Below are 22,131 nucleotides of genomic sequence, written 5' to 3'. Positions count from 1 at the left end.
ATAATGACTAAGAAACGTTATAATGTCACTTGAGTTAGCGTGTTGATCAGTATAACTACTAATATACTAAAAATGAGTCGGAATCTCCCAATGAATAATGATTAATGTACTGACTTTAAATGAGTTATTGGAGATAACATATGTTTGTTAATATGTATTATCTCAGAATTGTCAATTGAAGAAGAGTAATGTTTGATATGCCAAAGACTAAGAATGTACTGTGAAAATGACTAAAAATGTAGGAGTAGGAGTTAAGCAATTATTGTACTTGTAACAAATGCTTTTTCAGTTCTTACTAATGACACATACATTGAATTTGATTCGCAAATGCGGGTAAATTCCAAAATCCTCACGCAGTTGGGTGATTTTGAAATAGAAACAAAAATAACCGTAGAGAAATACTGAACACACCATTTTTATTTTTTTATTTACTTGTATTTATTCAATCAGATTTTTACAAGGTCTGAAAAGAAAAGAAGAAGCAAAATTCACAGAAGAACAAGACAGAACTTTCGAAGTTTTCGTGGTTAAACACAGTTCATGAATACGTGGAAAGTTAAAAAAGAAGACAGAAAATTCAAACAGTAGAAGTAGAAAGTTCAAAGCAGAGAGTCTTCTGCCGGGTTTAAACAGACTTTTATCTTTTTCAAAGCAGATTCCAGGATCTTTGCCGTAGCTATGGTCCATCTCGTTTTTTCGCCTGCGATCAGGCAGTTCCACCATACTTCTTCTTCGATGAGACTCAAGTCCGCAAAGAGTGGCATCAAATAGGCTACTCTTTCCTGTCTCATTTGCGGACAGGCCATCTGGAGATGTCTTAAGGTTTCTGGTTGATTCGAATCTTCGCATAATCTGCATTTATTGGAGCCGGTGGTCGCCCTAATGGCCAGAATTTCCTGTGTTGGTATCAGGTTTAAACGCACACTCTCATAAAGAGTGTCCACAGAGATTTGTCCGGGAATTTAGCAGAGTATGCCAGAGGTACTTTCAGTTTGTTGGAAGTTGTTGGAAGAAGATTTAGCTATTTGTTCGATGCTGCTTTTTCGTTCGTTATGATCCAGTCCTGATTTTCCATTTTTGTTTGAACTCTTTGTGGATTGGAGATCAGGTTTTCCTTGGTACCGGCTATATCGCTCAGTTTGCTTTTTTGAGCTTTTATCCACAAGTTCAGCAAGTTGCAGTGACCACTTTTAATTTCCTCAGCGATTAGCTGATATACTGGCAGACTGTCGGGCATTCAAATGTTTCTAAAGAGCTGCATACTGCTTTGCTTTGAACACATATCAAGCAATACGGTGCAAGCCGCGTAAGTTAGCAGGGATTGGGATATTTACTTTATACCCCATAGGTAAAATGGCATGGAAAGTGCTAAAGATGGCACCTGAATTGGATACTATGTTCTTCCTTAAATATGGCGATCTAACGCAAGCAACAAAATGGAAAAGGGACACGTGCCCTAGTGTTGCCTTGGCAACAAAAAACAACATATACTCACAGGCATGTTGGATCTTGCGGTGATTGAACCCTCTAGTAGTCCATGGCAACCCGCGCCCTATTGACAAGCCAATGCAGGGAATAGGAACACCTAATGCAGGTAAGAAACCATCCACATTTGTCGGATTTAGAGGCAAAAGCATAATCAATTTATATGCAGACAGCCACGAGTAACCCACAAGATACCATTATTATGGTACTAGACATGGCACAGTACGAAGTGCACATGGTACAGGATGAGCGCTCGTAAATTCTTTAAACAAACACACTGTTTACCATTTGTCAGGATGAACAAAGTTATATTAATCGGTTACGGGGCATGATAAGTACTTATTAAAAGCTCAATGCCGTTAGCTTTAATTATGTTCATGAATTTGTGCACGTAATGTAATAATTGCTAACAGAAAAACCCATGTTTACAGAGTCAACTACCGATATCTTTGCCCACTAATTAATGTCAGGAGAGACATGCACAGTCTGGTTCTGACTAGCGCGGTATAAACTTATAACTGCCTTCCCATTTATCAGACAATTTATTCATTTTTTAAAGAGAAGGAGATGACTATTTACACATTCCCTAAAACATACAGTATAAATTACTTGGAATGAGCATGTGATGCAGTTTGAGACAAAAATTGTAGCTATTTAGATACTCAACTCATTCATAAAAATATCACATCATTCATGGATGGATGTAACAATCTTGCACACCATTGTGCAAGCAAGAGTAGAATATGTACCCTCGGAAACATCATACTATTGAGTATGACTTTAGTTACCCACGTTTAAAATGCCCCCTATGAATTTGAAATAGTGTTCATTACTTGATATTTTGTACGATGTTAATAATTTTGACGTTTGATTTCTTTTTTCTGTTGTGTTCTCTCCTACTTCCTAACAATCCTCCCCTATACCAACCCATAATTATCTGTCACACATATGCTTTTAAATGTGTTTGATTCACCACTGTGGAATGTGTTTACATAAAATTGATGTATGGTTATACTTGACAGGAACAATGAGTTTCTGTTGCTCAGAATAGACATGTTACATGCCCTAATTTGATAAAGGCATAAGCCGAAACACGTGTCATCAGGGCGCAATGAGATGATTTTTTCACAATAAACCACTTTGTTCTAAAACTCAACTGGCGCATATCTACATGAGTATTTGTTTTGATCCTCTGGCAATAGGTTTATCTTGGTGCTGGTTGACCATGCCACCAAATATCCTGAAGCCATCCCATTGAAGTCTGTGACTGCCAAGTCAGTTGCCAAAGCATTACTTGGCATTTTTACTAGGGTTGGCCTCCTTAACGAAGTTGTGTCAGACAGAGGCAGCAACATTAGGTCTAAGTAAATGTAAGCCATGTGAAAAGAGTGTGGGGTTGCGTATACGTTTTCATCAACTATCATCCACAAACAAATGGCTTAGCTGAGAGGTTTAATAGAACTCTCAAAAGCATTATTGGGGCTCTGGGAGAATCTCAAAGGAGAAAGTGGGATCTCCTGTTGCCATGCTTACTCTTTGCCTAAAGAGAGGTACCTCAGGAGGGTGTTGGTTTCAGCCCCTTTGAGTTTCATTTTGGTCACCCTGTTAGGGGCCACTGGCCATAGTCAAGGAAGGGTGGGAACTCCCTACTACTTCCATCACTGCCAATGTAGTAGACTATGTGCCGGGTTAAGTAAGAGAATGGTCCTTCTGAGGGCTCAGGCCAGTGATAAGTTGAAGGCAGGTCAGGCTCTGGTGAAACATTGGTATGACCAGAAGTCTTTGCTTATTCACTTCACCCCAGACCAAGAAGTCCTGATTATGAACCCCATAAGGCCTGGAGCCCTACAGGATAAATGATCAGACCCTTACACCGTTGTGGAGCAGCTGGGTGAGGTAAACTATTAAGTGGACCTTAAGAGATCATGTCAGGCTCCCAAAGTAGTCCACATAAATAGGCTGAAGGCTTTCATTCCTTGGTTTGAAATAGCAGCACTACCTTTGGCCTCAGATAGAGAAGAAGAGGAATCCGAACCTCTGCCTGACTTGTTCCAAGGTAGACCTTCAGATGGCTCCATTGAGGGTGTCAAAGTGGCCCCTCACCTGACTCCTACCTAGCAAGAGGAAGTACGAACTTTGCTTAGGCATCTCTCCCCCTTTTACCCATTGACTCCTGGTTTAACACATTGGTGCAAACATGAAATGGAAACAGGGGACAGTGTACCTACCAAAATTAGGGGGTACAGGATGTCAGACAAGGTTAGAGCCTACATCAAGACAGAGGTCAACAAGATGTTGGATCTTGCGGTGATTGAAACCTCTAGTAGTCCATGGTCCAGTCCTGTAGTTCTGGTACCAAAGGCACGTACCTCTGAGCTGAGGTTCTGTGTGGACTACAGGGCTCTGAATGCTGTTACCAGGACAGATGTTCACCCCTTGCCTAGAACTGATGAGCTGATGGATACCTTGGGTGCCTCCAAGTACCTCCGCACATTTTACCTCACTGCAAGGTATTGGCAAATAGCCCTAGTAGAACATGCCAAGGAGAAGACAGCATTCTCAACCCCAGAGGGTCTTTACCAGTTCAGGGTAATGCCCTTTGGATTAAAGAATGCACCTGATACTTTTCAAAGGCCTGTGAATCATGTCCTAAATGGGTTGGATTGATTAATTCTGCTTAGCATATCTGGATGATATAGCAGTTTTCAGTGCCACCTGGGAAGAACATGTGAAACACCTGGGAATAGTATTACACGATCTTCAGAAGGCCCACTTGACCATAAAGGCCAGTAAGTGCCAGATTGAAGAAGCATCTGTGGTCTACCTTGGACATGAAGTAGGTGGAGGCAGGATTCAGCCTCTACCCAGTAAAGTACAAGCAGTACAAGACTGGCCTACCCACACTACACAAACTCAGGTGAGAGCCTTCATAAGTCTCACTGGGTATTGTTAAAACCTCATGGCAGACTATGGTACCATGGCTGCCCCTCTGACTGCTCTCACTACTCCAAAGAAACCCAAGAAGGTCTCCTGGTCTGAGGAGTGTGAGGAGACCTTCAATGGCTTAAAAGACTTCCTGTGCCAGGCTCCTGTCCTCAGGGCCCCTGACTAGAAACATGCTTTTATTGTGCAGACATTGCCTCTGACACTGGGATTGGTTCTGTATGATCACAGGTTGACGAGAAAGGCAAGGAACACCCACTTGGATTTATAAGTCGCCAGGACAGAGAGCTCAGGTGGTCCACTGTAGAGAAATAATGTTTCTCTGTCTGTCATGTGGGCCCTAAGGAAGCTGCGGCCCTACCTCTATCGGATCATCTTCACTGTGCAAACTGACCATGAGCCCTTAAAGTGGCTAATGCACATGGTATGATATGATATGTTATTTATAGCACACCCATCCACAAGTGTTTCAAGGCGCGACGAGGCAAGGGAGGCGAACAAGGGAGGACAAGACAACAATCTTACTAGGCCCAGTGACATTGAGATCGCGCAAGTGCAGGGGAGATCGAAGGGGGAAAAGTGCGAGGGGAGGAGTAGAAAGTGCTGAACATGGGATAAAAACAACAACAAGTACTGCGGCCAGCAGGTGGCAAGTGCAAGAGTTAAGCACAGTCAATGGGTGTCTAATAAGTGCAGGTAAGGAGACTGTAGGGTTGCAGATACAGACCCAAGTGCAAAGGTTGCCAGCAGGCAGTGTGGGTATGCAGCAGGGTGGCCAGGGTTCTGGGCCCAAATTCAGAGGATAGCTAGGTGCCCAGTGCAGTAGCAGACAGAGATCAGCAGGGGAGAGTATAAGAGAAGGCAGAAGCAAATAGGAAGGTCTTGAGGTGCTTTCAGAACTGAGATGGTTCCCCTGAAGTTTCAGAGATGCAGGGAGGCTGTTCCAGATGGACGTCCCAGCCAAAGAAAGAGATCTACCGCCAACTTGTTGATTGGCAGATGCGACTGACCCTAAGAAAGTTGGAGGTGGAAGAGCGAAGAGCTTGAATAGGAAGGTATTTCCGAAGGGAGAGTTGAAGGTATTGCAGGCCCAGGCCCCATATGGCCTTGTGGACAATGCAGAGGGTCTTGAACTTAATCCTTGCAGCCACTGGGAGCCAATGAATAGATTTCAGGGCTGAAGACATACGATCCCTGGGCTTGAGGCCAAAAACAAGTCTCGCAGCCCTGTTCTGGATGAGCTGAAGAGGGCGGTGCGTAGTTGCAGGCAGATTTAGAAAGAGGCTGTTGCAGTAGTCCAGCCTAGAGCGAACCAGAGCTCTAGAGTCAGTGAGCTTCTGGGGGAAGGTGAGGAAAGGAAAAATACCTCTGAGGAGGTGTAGTTGGTAGTTAGACTTCTTAGAGACATCAGAGATGTGAGGAGAAAAGGAGAGCGTGGAGTCGAATATGACCCCAAGGTTCTTAGTCTCACAGGTGGGAGCAGGAAGAGGGCCAAGGGAGGCCGGCCAGAGAGTGACAGGAAAGGACGGTGCAGGAGTGCCGATGAGCAGGATCTCTGTTTTACTGGCATTAAGGCAGAGGTCGTTGGCGGCAAACAACTCCTGGATTGCAGACAGACAGTTAGAGATGAACTGGTCAAATAGCACAGCGAGTAGAGCGCTTGTTTTGATATCCGTGCAGAGCCTGCGGATGCAGGTTCGAATCCCGGGAGGGCCAAACCTAGCCTTTCATCCTTCCGAGGTCGATAAATGAGCACCACACACCGTGGGTAATAATAAGCAGCACTCAGATACCAGAGGGTTCATAGCGCTATATAAATGCTAAATTATCATTATTATTATTATGAGAGAGTGAGAAGAGGTGGTAGAGAGGAGCCTGAAAACGAGCAGAGTGTCATCCGCATAGCACTGAAAGTTGGAGCAGAGAGCAGCAATGCGGTGGGCGAGAGGTGCCAGCTATTGGTTGAAAAGCCAGGGAGAAAGGTTAGATCCCTGGGGAACACCACAGGTAGATAGTGATATAGGGGCAAGGAAGAACCCAAGTTGGACCTGGGAGGGTCGGTTGGAGAGGAAAGAGATCAGCCATGCTAGGGCCTGATTGGTGATACCCAGGTTATCATGGAGGCAGTGAGCCGGATGGCATGCTTGACCGTGTCAAAGGCAGAAGAGAGATAGAGTAAGATGAGGACAGAGGGGAGATTAGAATCAAGGTTGGAGAGCAGGTCTTCATGGATGTTCAGGAGAGCAGTTCTCGTGCTTCTGGCTGCTCTGAAGTCAAACATATGGTCATGGAGACAACACACAGAATCATTGTGGATGTTAAGCTGGGATATGGCCAGCTTTTCCACGAGTTTGCCCAGGAAAGGAGTGATAGACATCGGGTGATAGTTAGCTGGGCTGGAGGGGTCGACTGATGGTTTCTTGAGAAGAGGGTGCACAAGAGAGTGCTTCAGGGGGAGGGGAAGGCTCCAATGGCGAAGGAGTGATTGCGGAAGTCAGCCAGGGCAGGAGTGTGGGTGTCAATATGGTCCTTGATTGTTTTGGAATAACAGGGAAGAACCTGCTTTGACAAGACTTTCTTAGATCAGACTTGTCTAGAAATCTCGTCAGGGGAGAACAGAGGAAAAGAAGAGAATGTGATTTCTTGATAAGAGGGTGCACAAGAGAGCGCTTCAGAAGAGAAGGGAAGGCTCCAGTGGCGAAGGTGTGATTGCAGAAGTCAGCTAGGGCAGAAGTGAGGGTGTCAATATGGTCCTTGATGGTTTGGGAAGAACCTGTTTTGACAAAACTTTCATAGATCAGACTTGTCTAGCAATCCCTTCAGGGGTGAACAGAGGAAAGGAAGAGAAAGTGGGAGGAGAGGTGGCCGCAGGGGGCGAGAGGTAGCGGAGAGAGAAGCGAGAAGAGGAGGAGAGGACAAGAGGGTAGACAGGATGTCCTGGGTTTTAGAGATGATATGAGAAGCCATAGCCGTGCTGAGGGCCTGGGAGGGGACAGGAGAAGTAGAGACTACAGCAGGATTGGCCAGCTCTTTGCAGATTTTAAAGAGTTCGGCAGAGTTGTTAGATGCCGCAGAGGTGCGGGCTTGGATGTTGGCTCTCTTCTTAGTGCGGACAGAGAGCCAGTATTGCCTTTGGAGCAGGAGGCAGGCCAGTTTGTCAGAGGATGCACAAGATGCCTGCCATTTCCTCTCGGCCCCCCTACAATTGTGTTTCAGTGTGATGAGGTCTTGGCTTTGGGCTTCAAGCGGATTCTTATGACAGGGGCAAGAAGATCGAGAGTATTAGAGATAAAAGAGTGGAGCTTGGAGAGGGCTGTGTCAGCCAGAGGTAGAGGAGGGGGGAGAAAGTTGTAGCAAAAGCCTCAACTGACACACACCTCATGGGCTGTATGACCGAGAAGGAAGGTGGCAGTGCTGGAGTCGGCTTGGCCCGAGGGGTATGGAGGGAGAGATTGGAGGAAAGGAGAAAGTGGTCACTCCAGGAGAGAGGAGTGGTGAGAGGGTTAGAGAGGGGGAGGTCTGAGGAGATGAGAACATCCAAGGTGTGCCCTGCAGAGTGAGTCGGGCCAGAGGGATGACTAGAAAGAGAGAAAGAGTCGCAGAGGTCGCAAAAGAGTCCAGAGGAGGCACAGGAAGCATCCAGGCGGATGTTGAGGTCTCCAAGGAGGGGGAGTTGAGTGGTCGAGGCCAGCTTAGAGGAGGAGAGGTCAGCCCACTCAGAGAGGAAAGAAGTGGTCTGACCAGGTGGCAGATAGATAGTAGCAATGGTAAGAGAGCGGCCAGGAGAGAGAGAAAGCCTGCAGACAAGGCATTCCAATGAGGAGTAGGCCTGCATAGGAGTGACAGAGGCAGGAATCCACTCCGAGAAGATCAAAGCTACACCCCCACCGGGACGGTTGGATCTGCATGCAGAGAGGATCTTGTAGCCATCGGGCAGAGAGTGTCAAAGCTTGTGACAGAGCTGGCCATTAAGCATGTCTCGTGAGACCGAGGACATCGAGTTTGAGTTCTTCCAAGAGGCGGCAGATGTCAGAGGAGTGTTTGCCTGCCGAGCAAGAGTTGAGAGTGGTAATATGGAGAAGGTTGCCAACCTTAAAAGACTTCCGGGGAGGGGTACAAATCAGAGGTACACCCTGCAGAGGTGTAGAAGCAGCCTGAGGGGGGCAGAGGAGGAAGGAGGAGAGGGCAAGGTAGCCAAGAAAGAGGCAGCAGTGGGGAGCAAGGAAGCCAGAGAAGAGAGAGAAGGCACAGCAGGAGAAGGAACTAAACTGATAAGGTGTGGGAAGCGTCATTCTAAGAGAAGGTTGGCCGGAGGGCCTTGGACCAAGATGGTGCCATTCAGGTAAACATTAAGGCTGACCTAAGAGGAGTGGAAGGGGGCCAGGAACGCCTCCCACCGGGTGCCACCATTAATGGGAGAAGAAGAGAAAGGAGAGAGCACAGAGACCATGTGAGGAGTCCATAGGTCTGGCGAAGGAACGACAAAGAGGATGTCGGTGAGGGTCTGTCTGGAGGAAGCGCTGGTTTAGGTGTCAGTGATAGAGGGCCAGGGTTAGAAACCAGAATATCCTTTCTGAACATCTTCCTACCAGACTTAGTGAGAAGGGTAGGCTAGTCAATGGAGAAACAGTTGGCGAAGATAGGAAAAACAGAGAGCGCCATAGGTGATGTGGAGGAGGGGGAAGAGGAGGGAAAGGAGGGTGGCTAGGGAGTGAGAGAAGAGCAGAAGGAGGGGTGGGAACACAGGGGGAGACCGCTGGGGGTGCCAGCAGAAGGGAAGGAATAAGACGGGAACAGCAGGACAGGATAGCACAATGCAGCTACTGGGCAGAGGTGAACACAGTACAGCCACTGGGCACAGCTAGATTCAAAATCTAGCAAACAGGGGGAACCACAGTACAGCAACTGGGCACAGCTAGATTCAATATTTAGCAAACAGGGTGAAACATAGTACAACCACTGGGCCCACCTAGATTCAAAATGTAGCAAAGAGGGTGAAACACAGTACAGCCACTGGGTACAGCTAGATTAAAAATTTAGCAAACAGGTTGAAACACAGGACAGCCAATGGGAAACACAGTACAGCCACTGGGCACAGCTGGAGGCAATAAGAGTGGGAGTCCAGGTGAGATAGAGTAAGGTTGGGACAATCAGAGGGGTAGGAGACATTTATAGTTGGAGGTGACAAGCCCATGGTGAGTTGAAGAGACACGATAGTGCAGCTTCTCAGAAGAGTGTAGGAGTGCTGGCCTTAATGCAATAGTCAGGGGTGCAGGAAGACCTCCCAGCCCCGATCAGGCAGCAGACAGGGCCTTACAGTGGGGGCCTTGGTGTGTGGGGCTGGCTAACGTGTGGCGGTGGCTGCTGGTTGCTTAAGAGAACCGCAGCTGCCCAATCAGGGAGGCAGCAAGCTCAGCAAACGAAGTAACACGGCCACGCTAATGCAGTGACCATTTTTGAAGGAGAAGCTTTACGATTTTGAAATAAGGAATGCTGCAAGTGAGGCACTGGAAAACTACCAGGCAAACAAAAGCACTTTGTAGTGCGTCGCCGGCAGTTAAAATCAATTACTGCAGTATTGCTCGATCTATCGTATCAAATAAAAAAGATACAAATATTTCCTCATTCAAAAAGGGCTTACCTTCGATGTGCAGTGCAGGAGTGGGATGCATGAAGGGAGATAATCCAAAATTGCTCAGGTGGTCCATAAACCTACAAGGCTTTGACTTCACCATTGAGCACAGGCCAGGTGTTCAACATAGCAACGCTGATGGGTTGTCCAGAATGTTTAGACGACCTGAACATGAAACTCATCCAGGGGTGGATTAATTCCCCCTGTCCTTAGGTTTGGGAGGGGTGAGTGTTAGGAAAGATTTCCCTTAGGTGCAATTTTCCCTCTATTTATGGACCCCACAAAGCTTTTGCTTTTGTTGGGCTTACCTAACCTGACTTTTTCCAGTGGAGCACAGCCCTCAGCTACGCTCCTCTCGGCTTTAGCTCATTTGTTATGGGGAAACTGACACGTCCTTCAGGCTGTCAGTACTGGGAAACTATGTTTCCCTTAGTCTTTGACTATGTTGCCATTTCTTGGTAACTTTTTATCTATGTGCAAAGTACCTTACAGTACCGCGCATAGGGGTCCTTTTGTTTAATGTTCCTAGCCACCTTCTAAGGATTTTCTGGGGTTTGTACAAGTGTGCCTAGGACAAACTCGTGGCAGAAGTTTACTTATTTAGTATTTTTACTTCATTTTTATGGACCATACCGCATTTACCGCATTTGGCCCAAGACTGTGGCCAGTGCCAAAAATAGCCATGCCACAAAGACATTTGTTCTGTCCTTTGGCCATTTTGTCCCTTTGCATTCACCGAGGTCGAAAGACCCAGTTATTCCTTATTTGGGCATGCATCCGCTCTCGAAAAGCACATCTTTCATGGGCTCCTGCATGTCACGTGTGCTAGTGCCCAGGAAGAGGGTTGGGACTGTCTGGTCCTAATCCACACTACTGGTGCCAGTATGTCTGGTAAGCCTGATGACTGGAACCACCATGGGCCACGATTGGCCCACACCTGGCATGCCGTCCTTAGCGGAAGCCGATAAGGGACCAGGGAGCATTCCCATTGAGCCCTATGGGGGCTCGAATGGGAATGGGGAAGGGTATTTTGAATGGGGACTTACCGGGTCCTTCAAGGTTGGAATGACCCAGTAAATCCCCATTCAGAGAACCCGGACACGACTTTGGAGGCAGCCATGGTGCTAATAGCACCATGGCTGCCTCCAAACTCGTAATGACCCCCTAAATGTTCTGGAAAAAGTGCATGCTTTAGAACAAGTAAAGGGAAAAGGTAACGGAGGGAAGTGGGAAAACTAAATGTAGTTAGAAGTAGAGAAGACTGTGTATATATATATATATATATATATATATATATATTTATATATATTTATATATATATATATATAATGACTCGAGAATAATTAAGTAAATAAAGGTTACTGGGGAGGACACCCCGAGAAGTGAGAGGTTACCGGGGAAGACACCCGAGAAGATTGAGGATTCACCATATTCCTACGCTTTTAATGCAAGCGGCTAGAAGAAACGTGTACCCATAGTGCCAGCTCAAGGGGGAACGATTAGACTACCACGACGGTTAAAGACGTCGTGAAAGGGGTACTTTTAGACTCCATGAAGGGGTAATGATTAGAGGCAGAGATAACTGTGACCAGCTGGTGTTCGTCTAGTTCAGCGTTATTCAAACTGTGGGTCGCGGCCCTCTGGTGGGTCGCAGCCTCATGCCCAGGGGTCCGCGCATCCACAGCTTGAAAGTAAACATTGGCATCCATTACCAAAGGATCAGGCTGTTGCTTCATCAAAGAGCAACAGCCCGATCCACGGCCCCTGCCACACATGCTTAGTGCGACAGGGGCCGGGGCTTTGTCAGGTCTCAGGCTCGCATTAGAAGCCTATTTAGGAAGACAAAAAAAAAACACACACACTTTGTTTGCCGTGATGACAAGTCATCGTGGCAAAAGAAGGTGTGCGCTTTTTCTTTTGTCTTCATGAATAGGCTCCTAATGGAGCCTGAGGCCCCACAAAGGCCCGACCCCTGTCACACTGAGGTCAGGGGCCTGGCTTTTGTGAGGCCCTGCAGGCTCCATTAGGAGCCTATTCATGAAACAAGGTAAAGCGCACACCTTGTTTTGCAGGGATGACCAGCCCCTCCCATATGAATGCAGAGCAGGAAACCACTAATGATGGCACATTAGTGACAAACTGCCCTACTTTCAGATGGGAGGGGTGGTAGGGAGAGTGAGCCAATCCATGACAGCCAGCTTCTCTAAACTTGCATTTGGCAAGGGCCTCAAGCTGTGCTGCTAGCTCAATCTGGCTGACTGACAGCCAATGAGGATGGAAGGCGCCACGTCTTCCAACAATAAATAGTACTCACCTGCAGCTTCAGTGATCCTGCTTCAGATTGCGTCCATCAACTCCGGAGTTACATGCTGTCACGAGGTTCCTGCTTTTCTATTCTTTTTACTTTCAAAAAGGTAAGTGGCATTTACATACATGACCAATAAATAAAGTGACCAGAAACACAAGGAAAATCGAGGCGTGGGGGCCTCTGTTCTAGTTGATAGAACAGAGGTCCCCACGGTCCTTATTTCTCCTGCAGCAGCAGTGTCCAGGGACAGCGCCAGGGCATTATATCCCTTTCGAATTGGAGGCGCCAGGGCATTTCAAACTTTTCACATGAGAGGGGCCTTCACTGAGTCTTGGGGGCAGGAGGAGCAACTGCCCCCATGTTTCCAGTCAGAATTCATTTAGCTCAGTGATATATTCAGTGCTCTGTTTTTTTTGTGTGCTGGTGCTTAAAATGTGCGCTTTGCATTACAAGCTGTATACCGCTGACTGGTTCCACTCTAAGCAGGGGAGAAAAGAGGTCTGTGGGGACTCCGTACAAGTGAATAGAAAAAAGACCCCATGGTCCTCATGTCTCTTGCAGCACCAGTGGCCAGGGAAGGCGCCAGGGCATTTCATCCGTTTCAAATTACAGGCGCCAGGGCATTTCATCCGTTTCAAATTACAGTCGCCAGGGCATTTCAAACTTTTCACATGAGAGGGGCCTTCACTAAGTCTTCGGGGAGGGGGAGCAACTGCCCCCATGTTGCCAGTCAGAATTCATTTAGCTCAGTGAAGTATTCAGTCCTGTTTTTTTGTGATGCTGCTTAATATGTGCGCTTTGCATTACAAGCTGTATGCCGCAGACTGGTTCCACTCTAAGCGGGTGAGAAATGAGGTCTCTGTACAAGTGAATAGTGAATTGTGAAGGGGTGGGTGAAGCGGCTATGGTTGTCTCAAGGCTTATTGGAGGCAAAGGTACAATTTCTTTCTTGGAGGACCACCACATAATGCCCCAATGGATTGTGGCCAGCACAAGCAGTTAGCAATGTCCCTTGCCTTTCTTTGGATTCTACAAACTAACCAGATCTTCAAGTCGGGACCCATAGTACATGTAGAACACCACAAAACATGTGGTGCACTATTGGAGGACCATGTTTTTTTCAGCCCCTCATTTTTGCTCAAAAGCCTTCTAGTGCATGTGTGATTTTGTCACAGCTACATGTTTTGCATTTTTGTTTTTGAATTATCGTTTTCAAATCCTACTGTACCTCATTCGGTACGTAAATGAGGTTATCAACAAAGCATATGAAAAGGCATTAATATGGGAGTTTACATTTTTTCATAGGTGAGGAACCCATTTTGAAATGGAGCACTTCTTTTTGCCCAAAAACGGTAGTGTGAAAAGGAAGGCAGACGCAGACATTGACACAGGAAAAAAACCTGCAAAAGCCAGAAAGTTCTTTGCTCGCAAGTTACAAGTCATCAGTCAGCAGAAAAGTACAGTGCAAAATATTGCTTCTACTCCAGCCAGTGCACTGAAGGCATCTTATGATGTTGCCTACCTCCTTGCCAAAAATAAAAAACCGTTCACCGATGCCGAGAAAGTCGTTCTACCAGCAGCCATCGCAATGTGCAGGAGAATGGGTGCTGAAAGTGTAGCGGACAAGCTAAAAATGATTCCTCTGTCAGACACCACCATCAGCCGACGTGTGTCTGAGATGGCAGACACATATCACTGTTCAGTTAATCACACAGCTGCAAACGAGTCTCTTTGCATTACAGTTGGATGAGGCAACAGATATATCCAGAGAGGCTCATTTAATAGCCTATGTAAGGTACTGTGGGGCAACTACAATATTGGAAGACTTTTTGTTTTGTAAGGCCATTAAAACCAGGGCAACAGCATCAGAACTGTTTGACATTTGAAATGATTTTATGAGCAGCCACTGTTTGAGATGGGAAGCCTGCGTAGGAATCTGCACAGATGGTGCCCCTTCAATGTGTGGAGATAGATCGGGATTGAAGGCCAAAGTGTTGGCAGTCGCTCCACATGTTGTATGGACACACTGCATAATTCACCGTGAAGCGCTTGCTGCTCGGAATATGGACAATGAACTTTCTGATGTACTCAGTTCAGCTGTAAAAATAGTTAATGCCATCAAAGCACAGCCAACAAGAGCACGTCTCTTTGCAATTCTGTGTGCAGAAATGGGGTCAGAACATGATGGTTTGCTCTTTCACACAGAAGTCAGATGGCTGTCCAGGGGAAGAGTGCTGCAACGTGTGTTTGAACTCCGAAATGAAGTGCGGCAATTCCTTTTGGATGTGGACACTGGCAAAGCAAACCATCTGTGTGATCCCCGCTGGCTTGTGCTCTTGGCATACCTTGCTGATATTTTCGATAAGCTAAATACCCTCAATATGTCTTTGCAAGGAGCCAATGCCAACTCATTTACAATGAATAAAAAAGTATTTGCCTTCAAGAGGAAGCTAGACCTCTGGAAACGAACAATTGGAGCTGGGGTAGCAGTTCAGTTCCCATTGCTTGCAGAAGCAATTGAGGAAACAGAGTACAACCTGCTGCATGTCCTAGAACCAATCACAAGTCACCTAACAACATTAAGGTCCAGCTTTGATAAATACTTCCCTGAAGAAAATGCTGGCATTAATGACTGGGTGATGCAGCCTTTTCTGGCAGAGGAGGTGGTGCATCTTCCATTTGATGCCCTGGAGGAGCTGATTGAGGTTCAGTCGGACACTATTCTGCAATCTGAATTTAGGAACATTGCAGTGGGTGACTTTTGGCTGAAGGTAATCCTGGAGTATCCTACATTGGCAAGGTCTGCTATACAGTCTCTCTTACCCTTTGGGTCTTCCTACTTGTGCGAAATAGGCTTTTCAGCATTGGCTGTACTGAAAACTAAATACCGCACAAGGCTGGAAGTGGAGGACAACCTCAGAGTGGCGGTCTCAAAAATAAAGCCACACATTGACTCACTTTCTGCAGAGAGACAGGCCCACCCTTCCCATTAGTGCTTGCTCTGTAAAATCAAATTGCCTTCTGCTGAATATACTAATAGGAATGTATTTTGAGAAAATAAAAGCCCTACTGGAGAATTTTGTGTTTACTTGCACGGTTTCTATGTTTGGATTGGATGTGATTGTCCTAGTGTCTTGGAATGTCTCCCCAACAGCATATCCCTTCATAATTATGGCACCACGCATTCTGCAGCCCTCTCTATAAAAAAAAAAATAACACCAACACAGAGGGGCGGGGCAGGGGGGTCCCTAACAATTTATTTTCTGCTCAGGGGGGCCATGGCATAAAAAGTTTGAAGACCACTGGTCTAGTTTGTCAAGAGTCTGTCTTATATGTTTTTTGTTGTGATGTCATATATCGGAAATTTTCTTTGAGAAAACTTTTTACGCGATTTAACTGCTGAGATAAAATCGCAAACGAATTGATGTTTTTTGAGTAAATTAGAAGATATACAATTTTGTGAAAAATTTGGATTGGAGCTTGGTGTTCGCTCATATTTTTGGAACTGTTTAAGACAAACAAAAGTGTTGACAAGTTATACAAGAGGAAAAGGAACAGATTTGAGCATGGAGGACATAACTCCATTGACACACTTATGCAAACAGTTGCCGAAACACGCACCCAAACTGAAGAAATACAGTACAGAGTGGGTTAAGGGGACTGCTGACAAAATGTTTATGCCACGGCCACAAGGTGGGTCCTTATCTAAAGCCGTCTTGCAACATTTGATGACATATTTGCATGTCACCTACACAGGCAAAAAGCTAGAAAAATGTCTCGCTGTTCTGGAGCTTTGGAAAATGTATGAACAGGGAAAGGAAGAGGAGCCGCCAATAAATTGGATACTTAATGTATGCACAGAGGGGGGTGAGACACCTACTGCGCCACCTGCCCCATCCGAAATGAAAGTTGAAGAAAGTAAGGATGAGGGATTATACCCGCTGAGAGAACTTAAAGCATGGGGTACAGCAACCTGGCATAAGAGTCACCTACGCAAAGTAGTGACGAAAATCAATGGAAAGGTAAGGATATGAATATTACCTCCACAGTCCCATGGGACAAGGGGAGACGCGATGACGAAAGAAGAGATCAGGCACAGACAAGTGCATCTCTCGACAAGGAGAGAGAAGGGAAGAGATGGAAGGGAAACAAAAACAGAACTGATGAGATAGCATTCGCAAAAAACAAATGGATGGGAGGGCAAATTTTACTGAAACTTGATGGCAAGGGCATTGATGACACGAAGCAGAAAGAAAGACAGACAAAGGCGAGAACAGCTATATCGCGAAGAGCAAGAGAGACAACTCGATCGCAAACCAAGAGCAGCCAATAATCAAGACAGACAGGAACAGCAAAGGTTAGAGGAAGAGCAAAGGATACGTGAGAAAAGAATAAAGAGACGAGAAGATGAGATAATTCGAAGGGCAGATTAACATAGAAATTAAAAGAAAAAGGAAGAAGAAAGAGTAAGATAAGAGGCGAGGAAGCGCAGAGAATTTGATGACGACATAGAAAGTAAGCAGAGACAGAGAGCATGCGATCTTGAATATCTGGGAGAGAGGTTAAAAAACCTGATCAAGTAGTAGATTGGGAAGATATAGAAGAATTGTTTCCTGCGTACGATTCAGTACCAGGCACGTCTAGGGTAAATATGGAAGATGACTTCGACATCAGAAGCATCGGAGAAATGATCGATAGATTATATGATGAAATGTAGAAGTAGTAGGAATAGAGAACTATCCCTGGATAGATTCGAAATAAGGAGGAGTAAGGAGGACACAAGTTGTGGCACTAGTTGGGGACAGACAATGTCTGACTTGGAAAGGGAGGAGCGCGAGGAAAATGAGGAAGAGAGACGGAGCGAAAGACGACTCCCCAGGTAAAAAGGAAGAAGATGGTCAGACACTAGCAAGTCTGCACCGAGGGCATCAGAGTCAGCCACGCAGACCGACATGAAGAAGTATCTCATGGTCAGAGGGGGGTGTCTACACCGCCCTATGTAGACAGGCTCAGGACATTGCCAGGAAGACGGCGATGCAGGAATATTACCCCTGCAATAGACAGAAGAACAATGAGAGAACAGAGAGAGGGCTATGAATCCCAATTTCTGTTGCTCGAGAAAGGGGGAGTAAGACCGCAATATATTCCATGGCCACACATGGATCGAGAAAATTTGAAAAACAAGCTTCCGATGCTGACATCGGGAGCTGGAAAGTGGATACAGGAGTTAGAAAAAATGACAGGGGGAAACACGTTAGCTATAGGGGACATCAAAGGTCTCCTAATCGCCATGCTTGGTGAGACAGCAGATGATGTGTGGGCACGAGCAGGCTACCCTGGTGTAACCACAATTAATACTGTGCATGACGGAGCTCCATTTAATAATTGTAGAGCCGCAGTATGGAAAGCACTACGAGTGCTATACCCAGATACTTCCGATATGGGAGCTATAATGACACAAAAAATGAGTCTGAGGATCTGTTAATTTACATACAGACTTTTCAAGACGCTTGGGTGCTTCAGACTCATGAATCTTGGATGAAATCTATACCTCTGTTTGACCATATATTGTGCCAAGGGCTGACATAGCCGGTGCAGAAACAATTCAAGAAATTGGTGGGAATTGAGGCAAAGCTTTGGGCTGAAATACAGTTGACCATCGCACATTATTGCGGACTGCTGCAAGAAAAGAATCACAAAAAAGAAGCTGCACGAAAGGGTGAGGAAGCGAAATTGGTGCAAAAGAAATTATCAAAATATGCTCTTGAGGGAGCCATGATAACTAGCGCAGCTGAATCGAGCATGCAGCAGGTGACTAAACCACAGCAGAATAATTGGGCAATACAGGGTTTTACCCCAGGGGAAGAGGATGGCAGAGCAATCAGGGAGGTTTCCAAAATAATCAAGGAGGGTTTCAAAATATGCAAAATGGTAACCAAGATATGTCAAACAGACAAATGATCCGACCACCTCCAGTATGTTGGCTGTGTGGAATGACAGGACACTTGGCACGTACATGCAGAAACCAAAGCATGATGCAGAACAGCCAAGGGACAGGAGCAGGCATGACGAATCCACCTGCAGTTTTACAGCAGGGTATTGCACAGAATCACACAGCACAACAGCAAGCGCCAGCATCGCAACAAGGCGTACAACCTCAGAGCATGGGGAATTTTCCACAAGGGCAATCCCAACAGGCGCCGTTGCAATTATCACAGATGATGCGCACAGGGCAGACTCCGAACCCTGTAATGGGAAGTAACAATGGACATGGGGGAAATCCATGAAAGAATACAGAAAATAGACTCTGGTGACATGGCTAGAAAAATTCAATATCTGGTGACTGAACACTCAATTCTATCAAAAAATATATATTTTATTCAATTCAAAATGACATTCATATTATTGTTTACACATTAATATATCAAAGAAAGATTTTTTTTCTTATCAACACGAACTCTAACATACAATTACAAATACACTTGTGGTCAATCTTTATGCGTGTGTATAGAACAAATAGCTCAACAGCTTATTTGTTAGATCTACATATGTTTCAGTTGTCTTGTCGGTCTTTGCATACTAGACCCATTGTTCCACAACCTTGTTCAGGATCAACACAGACTTCAACTCTGGTCTGGTCTAAACAATATATGGGTGAACAATGTCTTCTGGCACATATCTAAAATAAACAATAACAACACATAAGTTTCTAGCCCCTATTTACAATGACACAACTCAATTGTGTTTCTGATTCAGCCAATCACCAAACAAATTAACACTCACCTCCCACTTCAAAATAATGGAGGTAGTTTCAACCATGGAATTATTCCAGCGTGCCTTCCAATGCCAAATATTATGGACGGCCTGCAAGCAAGTACAGAGAACATATCCAATTCAGTATCCCTGCAGTATTTAAATACACCGTTGAGTGTAAGTCATTAACACACCCCTTTCAATGGTAAAAAATACACTTACTTCTTTATGTCTGTAACATTATTTCACGAATGTTTCTTCTTTAATAGGTGCAAAAACCAGTTTATATTACTGCCTTCTCACTAATCGTAGTAGATTGCAATGATGTCCCAGCTAAATAAGAGACACAAACCAAAATGCGTTTGCATCAATGCATTCAATGTCAGAGATATTTTTCATTCCTTTATTGCACTACAAGTACAAGTGTGCCCTCGGCTTAGGCTTACCCAAATGGGTGACTTCAGCACCTGTACACTGTGATGTGTAGTATCGCCCCCGGTCTATTACTTCTGGCAGCGTCCAAATTGATTTACAGCATGCTGTGTACAAAGAAAATGCACACGCGTTTGTATATAGCCTCCTTAAAGCATACAGAAGAAAATGTTCCTGCTTCCTTTATTGACCTATGGGGCCTCTATGTCAGCTCTGCGAATCGTAATCAACGCAGTTCTAATTATTTATGTTGACTTGTTCTTTCATGTGTAACCAAATTCCTCATTTCTTGCCGCATGCGCTTGTTACAAGGCGCAACCCAGTGTAATGAATGCTACATCCATATTTTGCTCGGGTGCTGTTACACTAGATAATGAAAACACTATTTATTTACTGGTGCAAACCGTAGCTTTTTACTCTATTTAATGCCCCTAATATTCATTAGACTGTGTATGACAGTACAGCTTTAAACTGAATAAATGTCCCAATTTTAAAATACAAACGCTTACCTTGCTGTTGTGGGCTCCACTAAACCACGATGTCTGCACAAAACAAGCAGAGTAACATCCTACCTGTATTGCAGGACCTTCAGGCCATTAGTCAGGATACCTGGGGAGTGGAACTAAAAAAAGGACTACGTTGCACATCTTCCATATTGGGAGTGCCTGCACACAGAAGTCCATTGAAGTAATGAATGTGTTTTACAGTGCATATACTAGTGATTTTAAAGCCACTACAACTCATGGTGGCGACTTTGTTTTATATATAAACAGCCAATATTGTTATTAATGCCGTTGTGAATAACAATGATGTATACTCAAATGGCACAGACAATTATTGCAGATGTAGAATAACGTTATGAATGACTACATTGAGAACTGTGACAAAACCTAGAAGGAGGACCACTGTCATAGGTCCGCTCAGGGTATAGTTCAAAGGAAAGAGCTATTTCGCTCATGGAAATTACAGGTGATTCAAAAAAAGGGGGGGCGGTCCCCTCAGAGTGTATGTGGGACCCAAAAAGGAGGAGGAGGCGGGGGTTGGGTTTTGTGGGGAGGACCCCCATCACAAGCCTGAAGGTGGTTAGTTTCAAATCAAACCAGAGCTAGCCCGGTGGAAATCAGGCATACGTTGTTATCAATTTCCCCCACTCAATGGAAATATTTAATCCATGTTTCACAGTGTCCAATGAATGTATCCATCTTTGTTCTAGCTTGTGCAACATTGTGGACATATCCCCTCCTCTCATGGGTACCTTGATAGTTTGTAGCACAAACCATTTAATCTCATGTTCCGTATGACCTGCTCTTTTAAAATGGTCCACCAATGTTTTGTCTTCAATCCCGTTACGGATACATGATCTATGCTCTGAAATGCTTTGACACACTTGTCTGGTAGTCTTCCCTACATACAACGTTGCAGGGACACACAATTATGTATACACAATTTTTAGTAAGACAATTAGTATGTTCTTTCTTTGTCCACTTCACTTTTCTGTATTCAAATTTTTTTCTTGTTTCTGTGTAATTACACGCCACACAGTTTCCACATTTATAATGTCCAACTTTGGGGAGCAAACCCCATTGGTTTCTTACAGTTTGGTGTATGTCGGTCTCCAAATAAGTATGGACCAGTCTTTGTCTCAAGTTGACATTTCGTTTAAAAGCAAATAAAGTTTTTTTTTTTCCCAGAGTTCCTTTCTGTCTTATTAAATGCCAATTCTTATTTATACTCTTCTTTAGCAGATTGCTTATGGGTGAGAATGTGGACACACATATGAGGCAGTCATTAGTAGATCTCTCTCGAGGGGCAAGGCATATGTCCCAATGGGTGTTCGCCGCCCTTTTCAGGTGCTGTTTCACTAGTTAATTTGGATAGCCTCGATCTGTAAATCTATCCTTTAAGGTTGCAGAATTTTCTTGAAAATCACTCATATTGGTACAGTTCCTGCGGATGATCAGGAACTGACCATATGGTAGATTCAGCTTGAGTCCCTCAGGATGAAAACTTGAGTAATGTAGAAGGCTGTTTTTGTCTGTTTATTTCTTGAACAGGGTTGTCTCCAGTTTATTGTTGTTCTTGCGAATCATCAGTTCCAGGAAACTGACCTGTGTCAGGTCCCATTCGCTTGTAAACTTAATATTTTGATCACATAGATTGATCCATTCCAAGAACATAAGAAGAGACTCACTTGACCCCCTCCACACAAGGAATACATCATCGATAAACCATTTCCAGTTGACTAAACAGTCATCAAATCCTTGTTGTTGGAGCTTGTTGTTTATGCCTAGGATGTTTATCTCCTCAAAATTGGCCATATATAAGTTAGCCACATCCGGTGCGTATGTGGCGCCCATATTGACCCCTCTTAGCTGTTTGTATAATTGTTTCTTGAATAGGAAGAAGTTTTCAGTCATTGCTATTCTCCCACATTCAAGAATAAATCCCGTGGGTGGCACATGGAGTATGGGTCGTTTATCCAGATAGGTGGCTAAAACTTCTAGGCACTTCATCTGTGGGATTGAAGTATAGAGGGACTCGACATCCATTGTTACAAGGATATCATGTCTTTTCATCT

The 22,131-nt window shown here is 45.0% G+C and overlaps 1 protein-coding gene across 1 annotated transcript in view; it reads right to left on the bottom strand.

Moving 5' to 3' along the window:
* The window catches only part of KDR (kinase insert domain receptor), a 190,075-nt gene extending 169,949 nt beyond the window's left edge, over positions 1-20,126 (bottom strand). Inside the window, exons 1-4 of the mRNA XM_069631646.1 lie at positions 20,063-20,126; positions 19,568-19,660; positions 19,344-19,454; positions 19,152-19,232 (exon numbers count right to left, since the gene is read on the bottom strand). The gene's annotated coding sequence lies outside the window, so the exon portion shown is untranslated. The remainder of the gene's footprint in view (positions 1-19,151; positions 19,233-19,343; positions 19,455-19,567; positions 19,661-20,062) is intronic.
* Between the last annotated feature and the right edge of the window lie 2,005 nt (positions 20,127-22,131).

This window comes from Ambystoma mexicanum, chromosome 6q (genome assembly GCF_040938575.1).
Source record: "Ambystoma mexicanum isolate Mex_15411 chromosome 6q, UKY_AmexF1_1, whole genome shotgun sequence".
Classification (NCBI taxonomy): Eukaryota; Metazoa; Chordata; class Amphibia; order Caudata; family Ambystomatidae; genus Ambystoma; species Ambystoma mexicanum.
The sequence above is the reverse complement of the archived record's forward strand: the minus strand, read 5'-3'. Positions and strand labels throughout refer to the sequence as shown.